This window comes from Varroa jacobsoni, unplaced genomic scaffold, assembly GCF_002532875.2.
Source record: "Varroa jacobsoni isolate VJ856 unplaced genomic scaffold, vjacob_1.0 scaffold_448, whole genome shotgun sequence".
NCBI classification, from domain to species: domain Eukaryota; kingdom Metazoa; phylum Arthropoda; class Arachnida; order Mesostigmata; family Varroidae; genus Varroa; species Varroa jacobsoni.
The window spans coordinates 175,130-183,963 of record NW_019213350.1 but is presented as its reverse complement, the minus strand read 5'-3'; positions in this window follow the sequence as shown (position 1 = coordinate 183,963).

The following is an 8,834-nucleotide window of genomic DNA, read 5'->3' as shown; positions in this document are numbered from 1 at the left end:
GCCAAGTATGAATTGAAACAAGAAAGTACGACACCGGACAGATATCGATAACAGCGCTGATAAAAAGGTACGGTGTTATTAAATACGAACCTCGGAGTCAGTGAAGGATAGGATTGTAGAGATATTGGCTTAACGCTGCATTTCCCTATTACTAGACTGATTGACCGCGGAGCTTCAAACAACTACAATAGTTTCGTATGTGTATAGGGTGTGCCTTAGTGACGCATGTGAACGCATACAGGCTTCGCAATCTAAACACTAACCCGTTACGTTGGCGGCGATGCTTCTTCCTCTCAGTTGGTGGAATATCGTAACTCGCCGGAAAGACAGCCGAGGATACGGTTTTATCTTGAAGAAAAGCGCAGACCGTCACGATCTGATTTCTTTTCCGTTTTAAGTCACTTTGCGATTAGCGGTTGTATTAACCGATACCAATTGGCAAAAGTGGTTTTATCCCTGAACGGCAGGCAATCCATGCAAAAATGCAAGATGATTAGGCGCAGCCGTACGGAGAGACCTTTTAGGTATTAAGAGCTGGTCTTCTGTTCCAAATTCATATCTTGACTCTGCCTAGAGACACGTGCACCTAATTGAAACGCGACAAGATAATGATCGAACGTAGCTACTAGTAAACTAGTTAATTTTAGTCCGACAAGCCTATACAGAAATTAACTGCCACTTCTAAATATTCGTACACGTTTTTAAAGTTCTGGTATTTAATTAAACTAAATGTCCCTATTAATAGACACAAAAAAGCCTTGACCTCTGCAGAAATTATAAAAACATCATGATCGCTTGTAATGACGATGACTCACAGCTCTGGATAATATCGTTTCGCACTAATGAAGAAGCTTCGACGAATGACTAATTCTTTGTTCCTTATTGCTAGTATTACCACTACACTCTCTAATTAGGATCAGCAGTAACATGTTACTCACTAAATTTCGATGAAGAGTAAAAGTTTGTCGTGAAAAGATAAGCCCTTGAACGCGAAACACAAACATTTAAAGAGCCTTTCTTAGTTCGTCCAGGCCTGGCCCGCGTCGCGCCCCTTTTCTCTCTATGCATGTATGTACAACACTATACTATCGACTATTAGGAGGAGCCAGAAACGAAGGCGTTTTTGTAAAAAGCTCGAGACGAGCAAACAGTCGATCACGATAACAATGAACATACGATGTATAACGAAGCCTCAACTGTTTTTTTCTAAATGTGAGCAAGTCGGGGGAAAAGCGGAGCAAGCGACACGAAAACCAAGTAGGAAATCGCTCGAAAATGACGATCCGATGACATTAGATGAATGCACAACACTCATCCGACAATCGGCATAGCCTCTCAAATGAAGACGCTGACGATCGTAGCAAATATACTGATCATAGCGGAACTGTTAACAGATTGTAACTAGGCTAGTTCCAGAACTAGAACTGTACAGCGGAAGTTGGACAAACATAGCCTGCGACAAATACGGACAAAACGGGCAGACCGAATGAATCCGAGAGATTCCTTGATGACAGAAATCGACTGACTTAAAACGTAGATCAAACTTAAATGTAATATATAGCGTATAATAGTAACTATGAATGAGGCATAAAGCTAGCCAAATCACTGACAAAGTTCCTAGTAACACTTCATCGACCTAAGTATAATCGGAAGTTGTTTTTGTGTACTCGCAATGATGCTGTAATTCAACAATGAATTCTAGCTGATTTATCGAGGTGCGGTAAATTCGTATCGGATGCATTCTTGTATGGAAAAAAAATCATGGGTTTTTATTGCGGATTACCTGGTTTCGTTCAACTAAACTCTAAAACCTATTTAGACATTCTCTAATTTTACCATTTTATTCAGTGATAATAATCAATGTCCACCAGAACTAGTCCACCGCAGCTGTGAGAATCTCATTTATCGTAAATCAAATCAGAGACATTTCCTGAAAGTAGGTTAAATTTTGATGCCCATCGTTTTACCAGAAGGGGAGCCTGGAACGCTACACATAAGCCTTATACCGAGTCGGAAGTGACCTGACTTTTAGAGGAGCACCTGATACTCGAGTACTTTGAATTGAACATCGTGTACAAATTGTACAAAAACACTGCGAGAGGAGACACAAGTAAAAAATGTTTCTTGCCTACCAATATTATATGAAAATTTTAACCACCCCCATTATCGTTCATTGCTCAATGGCGGGAGAGGATAGAGCAAAAATGATCTAAAAGGTATTATGTGAAAAACAAGAGCAACGAAGGGTGTGCGAGAACGGAAGAGCGAGAGAGAGAGAGAGAGAGAGAGAGAGAGAGAGAGAGAGCGAGAGAGAGAGAGTTGCTTTTGCCAGATGGTGACATTTTAAGAAGCACACTTAACAAAGAGCAGTGCTCCAATACATACTACCACCATAATGATTGTATTAATCAAGCAGAAATGATATCGACGTAAACATATTACTCTACTGAATGTCGTTAAAAATACAGGGCAGTGTCCACTATGTGGTTTGTTGACCTCCCACATATTTCGCTAGGTATTGTCGCTGTATTGTATTGCGACAATCCCTATCTGCTTTATATATGTATGTATATATATATATATATGTATAAGTATATATATATATATGTATATATATATAAAATGGATAGGGATATTCGTGCACAATAAGGACAAAAATACATTAGCTCATGGATGGGCCATGCATAGAACGGAAAAAGGTCACAATCGCAGGGACATTTTAGTCGGTCTACGCACTTGAAGATGCAGCAACTACAGACGCATAAAACAGAGAAACTTTTGATTGACAGACACACATATGACTAACACACACTAACCCTGAAAAGATGTGAATGACAGTACCACAGGTAGTACATAAAAAGCATAAACTTAAGAAAAATTACGCACTCACCTACGATGGTAGCACATTTTACAACAGGAACGACCTTTTTCGACAGTGATTATAACAATAGACATCCGGCAAAAATAATAACAGCAGTTGTATACGTGCATTTTGAAAAAGGTACTCACAGAGCCATACAGAAATTCCTAGATCCGGCCCAACTCAACCGTCATCGCCACGGGAAATAGAGACATGAACATACCTTCCGCTTGTCGATTTCTTGCCAGAAGCTCCCAATCGAAAGATGCGATATCGAGGGCTGAAATTGGGGCATCCGGTAGATAGCAGCAATCAAGCCGAAAAGACGCCCTGTCCACTCAAGCGTTGACGGAAACGAATAACAGCGTAAGGACCAAATATTGGTGAGAAGCGAGAATATGGCACGACGCGGGAAGTCTGTTAATACCTAGTCCAGACGGTACACTAGCTCATAACCGGCTGTATGCATAAACAGAAAAATAAATCAATCTTTTTATCACTGAATATTAGAAGAGCGCTCTGTGAATTTGAGAGCGAAGTTCTTGAAAGGATTATCACTAGGATCGTTCAAGAAAATCCATAGGCGGTCAATGTGTTTCGTTTTTAAGGGCTTCAACTTTTCAGTACTATTATAGGCGTGCAACAATTGACACGTAGCAGTTGCTCTGCAATATAATGAGTGTTATCCAGAGTCAGTTTGTCGTTATCGAATACGAGGTCAGCACAGGCGTAGAACAACCGAATGCAGTCTGCTGCATTACATCATCTAAACCATCCGAAGGACAATTTCATCATACGTGAATAGGTCAGCCTCGGTGTTAGCGCTAAACTACCGTGGGATCATTCAATGCAGTCAATACTACATGCCATATTTATTGAAGCAAAGGTTACTTGCCTCATATGTAAACTTAACGAGTCTGTAACAGTTACCGCCTGCGGTTATCCGAAGTCTTCACCATCGACCCATGTTACACAGAGCACCCGTAAACACCACAGTCCTATGTGAAACTCAGCCAATTTCTGTCCGGCCGACTAACAAACTTCATACGCGCGTCTCTATACCAGTGCAACCGTCATATTGTATAAATACGATTGCCGTCGACCACTGTATATCGCTACATATGGAACGAACGATCGATCGATCGTCTCCTTCCATTTTTTGTTCGACCGGTTTCGTCCTATCCATCACCACTGGCTCCTGGGCAGTTATGCATGTTGACCGCTAAAGAACCATGTATCTAACACACCATCTGGAAATCATAGGGACTACTATGACAGCAAAAACTCCAACGGACAACAATAATAACACTAAAATACGATCAACAACAGTTTATTAAGACCAACATCATATGATCGATGGACTGATACTGTTTATTAATTGCAACACCCAAATTTGACCACCGTTCTCGCGCTCTCGCTGCTATGTTGTCGTAACTTCGACCTTCAGACTAAGGCAATGCTAAGCTCATGCTGAATACGTATCCAGTTAGGATTGCGATATTGCCACGGAAGCTTTTGTCGCTAGAAAAACAAGCCTATATAGATAGTTGAATGGAGGAGTGAACATTAAGTTCGGTCTAGGTCTGTGGGTGCGTTAGGAATTTGTTTACAATCAGATTTTTGTTGTCACCAGTCCACTTTTGATTACTGTTATAGATTTTGATTTAAGTTAAACTTGTGCCATGTCTCTGCCGCATACCTCATTACGACTAATCGTTCCACTTGAAGTTAATGTGGCTTCCTGCTCCTTGTGAGCCAAGGAGCGAGTGATAGCGCTGTTCGACGACTCGGGGGCTATTGTATCTAATTAAATTGGTATGCGTGTTGTACCTTTGCGTTGTGAAATAAAAAAATCTTACTGTGTGTTCAATGCCGCGGATAGCCGAGCTGGTCCGGCGTGATAAGCACTCTTTATACTAAGCGATTGTGAAGTGTGGGAGAAACCAAGAGGAGAAGTACAAGGAAGGAAAAAAACCGTAACGGTAAAGAAATGAATTACCCTTCAAACGCCGTTGTTTTGTCGATGATTTCCTAGCGTTTCCACCCGCATTGTGCTCATTCCTTGCATTTTCCGTTGATTCTGCTATCTCTACAGGAGCTACGCCTCCGACAACTAATCGATTCCGCTTTATTTTATCTAACACCTATTCTAACGCTGTCTCTTTCTCTATGTCTGTATATTTATCTACGTTTATCTGTCCGTTCAGCTACAGCAGCAACGATTTCTATCAATAGCATTCGGTTGCAGCAGGTTTTATTGAGACATCCGAGGCGTGGCAGTCAGCGACAATTACAGAATTTGTGAGCAGGTCATGGGTATGTCTGTGTGTAATGCCACTTCTGCTCAGCCAGTTAGGCTGCCGCCCTCAGATGGAGCCCCTTCAGCCGGAGCACGGTATCTGTATTCCACAGTCAGCTGTCAAGCAAGTAAACGAAACTTACAAATTCATTGTATACGCTGTCATTCGATGTTCTTTGAGGCACGTACGCAGGTTTGCGTGTCAACGTCCCGTTCGAATGTTTTTTGGGAGTCTGGTAAGGGCTACTCATGACTAAACATAACTGTCTTTATCGCAGCTTGAACTGGGCATTCTCTGACGTAGTGCGACTACGGTCTTCCTGCTGTTTTTAACATGTGCTACCGCGGCTGCTGTGCCTTTACTTCGTCGATTTGTGCCCGTGGCTTCTGCGTATAGTGAACTTCTTGTTCTTCATTTGTTCTCAGCTATAATCCTATCGGCTGAGTAAACGAGCGCGAGCGGTGCTGTCTCAACACGTATACTTTCTGCTTGCAAACTACCTTGGCATATTATTATCGGTGAGCAAAAAAAAGCTGCGACCGCTACAATGGAAACTGATATATCCTTGCTATTCAACCCGCTTTGAAACTTGGAAACTACTTTATTAACTTGCTGCTAGCTTCGAAGTTAGTAAGTAATGATTTTGGTGCGGCTTTGATTTCGACAAAGGGTTCGAGATGAGTCTTGCAACAAACCACTTGTACTGGCTGTTCTCCGACGCACCAGCAGACAATGACGCTAGCATATTGTACTACTAACGTAACATACTTCGATACATCGTAATAAACAGTTGCAGAACAGAACAGATATTTCAAGAATAGCATACCCAAAGAGCGAGTCATACGCGACATAAGAAAGATAAATCTCAATGAGTGACGCGAATAACCGTACCGGACAAGTACGGTAAACCACCAGCGCTCTACGGGCAGATAGCACGCGGAACATATTTGAATGCAGCTAACAGTAAAACGAATCAATCGTATCTAAATAGGACCACACAAACAAGTTAGGTAACAACTGACACAGCATCGCGGGATAGCATTAGCCAACAGGCTGCTGTATGTGGTCACTAGGGCGACAGATATAGGACACACGATAAGTTTGGCCTCGAACATGCTGCCGGTTGATTTACGTACGACCCGACGAGCTAGGTACATAAATGTGACCAATAAAGGAACATAAATTCAGTCTGCTCTAACAATGATATCCTCCTGCACACTTCGCTACGCGAAATGGGCGACGCAACGCGATCTTAGAAGATCTTAAAGCACAACTATTGAATGAGTAGGCGAGCCACGCAAACTTGCAAGGTTGCACATGCCTCACCACGATGCACCTCACGCATGTAGACTAACGGTGACAGGTCCTGCACCGATACGCGCTTCTGCTCAGCAACAGGGTTTTAAAAAAAAACACTTAATAGAACAGCAGGTTACTTGACACGCAGCATAAACAGTGACTTATTCGGGGCTCCCTCTAATACTTGCAGTGCAGCTCTTGCAAGACAGGGCCCCGAAGACGTATATGCACGTGATACACGCTCAATGAGAAAACTTTTTGTACAAATTTGAAAACTGCTTCTTCAAAACCATGGTGGCTCAATCAGTAATTGAACACGATATAAATGGTATGGATATTGGCGTCGATGTCTATTATAGAGATGGTCTGATTCATTTAAGGATAAGCTATATATCTTTGATCGCAAATCCATCATTGCCTTACTCACACTGAGAATTTTTTGATCCACCATGAGGATTCCTCAGCGCTTCTATAGCCTATCTAAGCAATTGAAATAGCAGGGTCAAAGCAAGCATTTCAAACAACGCCAATAGGAAACAATCAATAATAGCCGACGGACAATGAGGGTCCACAAACGACCGCGATCGACCGGAATAGTTCGGTCACATAATGATGAATCATGCTGATACACTTCTGCTATAACCAGCGTTCAGTTAATAACAAAACTATAAGAAGTTTATTGTCTGAGCAGACCACGTGTAACTAAAGCTACTGTAATGATCATGCTACGACTACTTATAGTCTTACTATATTTATACCTCTCCATTTGGAATACGCTTAAGCAATAGACGAACGAAACAAACAAAGGCAACGATGACTAATTAGAACAAAGCAAAAATATACTTACTATACTGTAATTGAACGACTCTGCTATGACCGATAGGATTTACTTCGAGCGAAGTTCAGTCCTTGTAGACCCGAGCCAGCTGATATTGCGACACCGAGACAAAGGTTAACTATCTACATTTTGACAAGCTATCCGGAAATCTCCATCCAAGCTCGATCACTTTATCAACCGGGAGTCCACACCGCCAAATGATTCTAAAGTCCACCGAACTTCCAATAGAAACGCAAATCTCTTGAGGAAGTGGTGGGATAATGTTCGGAAGGACGGAGTCGGGCAGCCTCCGCCCGGGGCCGCCAGCGGATCAGTTTGGTTGTCGCTTGCGAATCAGGCACCGCAAGCGACAGCCTCGTACGCGCGGCCCCAGCATAAAACGGCATGCCACCAACAGCCCAGAAAATGCCCAAAAAAGAGAGGTGAATACTGTCCGGCGTTGCATTTGCACAGAAGTGGCAGCTGTTTTGATCCATAATATCCACCTGATACGTAGCTGCTGAATGTCACTATGGACGTCAAAGGAATGAACGACACCAAATGACCATTACGGCTAAATACTACCCTAAGGAACGCCTTCCTACCTGTCACCTGTCAAAATCCTAAAATCGTTATGGCTACAAACTAGGAAAAAAGGGTCAGCCGCCGTTGTCACTAACTGGGTTACTCCGACACAAACAGACGTCACACCCCACATAAGTGAAATGAACGTCCGACGCAATGACGCGTAAAGCAGGAAAAAAACGCCACCAAGCTGTCTCCAACGACGACACGGTAGACACTTTTATTTTAATCGCTTCAGGTTGTCAATCGAATTAATTGCGCCTACTATCGGTTCACTAGCAAACACACCCCCTTTGCAAAATCGCATACAGCTAAAACGATCCGCAGTTACAAGCCTATAAGGTAGAGATGTACGGCCGTTTAAAATAAGATTCTAATGGGAGTAGATGGAGATCCACCAGTTTGATTGCCTGATAATAATAACAGTGGTTGGTAGGCTGCAACAGTGTTATACTGAGATTCATATAGTGAGGTATTCGTATCCAATCAGCGACAGGAGTGCAACAGCACTAGCCTGCATCATAGATCTTCATGACAAAACGGCTATTAAGAAACTGCTATAAATATACAGGAAGTAATTTAGAATTTTATATATTATTTACACAGACATGTTTTCAAGGCCATCTGTTTGTCGTGACAATAACAAAACACCATCATTACAACTCCTATAGAAAAGACAGTGGTCGAAACGAACGCGAAGCTCGCCGGATCTTTCAAGTAATTCATATGTGTCTAAGGGAAGTAGACAAACCTAGCGTGGACAGCATGTGGTCGCCAATAAGCACGAAAGATGATTGGGTGTGAGATTATGGCCTTCGAGTCGATCTCTGCACAGTCGCCTGATGGTCGTTTATTCGCATACAAGCACCCATAGTTGCCAGGCCAACAGAGCAAGACTACTGAGGCCACACCAGTTGTTACGTCCTGTAATCGAGCGGTCCCGGCAGGACAACAGCGGCAGCAAATAAAAGCC